A 1,111-nucleotide genomic window follows, 5' to 3' on the forward strand; every position below is an offset into this window, starting at 1 on the left:
GGTCAAACAACCCCCAAAACAGGTAAATCTCACATCTTGTCGATTTTCGTGTGCTATAGTCCATGGACTTATTTAAGATCTGGAATTCCGACATAAGTTTTGCCTAAATTTTTTGTGGACGTCCGTTAAGACCTTAACTATTTATCCAGAGAGCCCTATCGGCCATAACGTTCCATTTTGAAGGTCAAATGTGCCTCAGAGCAGGTAAACCCCCCATTATGCCGATTTTAATGTGCTATAGTGCATTGACTTTTTTGTGATCTGAAATTCTGACATAATTGTTGCAAAAAAATTTCGTGGACGTCCGTTAAGACTTTAGCCATGGATACAGTTAGCCCTCACTGCCAACACGTCCCATTTTGAAGGTCAAATGTGCCTCAGAGCCGGTAAACCCCCCATTTTGCCTATTTTCGTGTGCTATAGTCCATGAACCTTTTGGTGATCTGGATTCCGACTATAATTTTTGCCAAATATTTTCATAGACGAACGTTAGGACCTTAGCTATGTAGCAAGTTAACCTCACGAACAAAACGTCTCATTTTGAAGGTCAAATGTGCCGCAGAGCAGGTAAACCCCCCATTTTGCCTATTTTCGTGTGCTATAGTCCATGGACTTTTGGTGATCTGGCATTCCGACATAATTTTTGCCAAATATTTTCATAGACGAACGTTAGGACCTTAGCTATGTAGCAAGTTAACCTCACGAACAAAACGTCTCATTTTGAAGGTCAAATGATCCCCAAAGCAGATAAACCCTCATTTTGCCAATTTTCGTGTGCTATAGTCCATGGACTTTTTGGTGATCTGGATTCCGACATAATTTTTGCCAAAAGTTTTCGTGGACGTCCGTTAACACCTTAGCTATGCAGCGAGCTAACCCTCACGGCCAAAACGACCTATTTTCAAGGTCAAACGACCCCCGGAGAAGGTAAACCCCCTATTTTGCCGATTTGCGTACGCTATAGTCCATGGAATTTTTGGTGATTTGGAATTTCGACATATTTTTTTCCAAAATTTGTCCTGGACGTCCATTAAGGCCTTAGCTATGGATCCGGTTAGCCCTCACGTCCACAACGTCCCATTTTTAAGGTCAAATGTTCCCCAGAGCAGGT

This window comes from Solanum tuberosum, unplaced genomic scaffold, assembly GCF_000226075.1.
Source record: "Solanum tuberosum cultivar DM 1-3 516 R44 unplaced genomic scaffold, SolTub_3.0 scf00214, whole genome shotgun sequence".
NCBI classification, from domain to species: domain Eukaryota; kingdom Viridiplantae; phylum Streptophyta; class Magnoliopsida; order Solanales; family Solanaceae; genus Solanum; species Solanum tuberosum.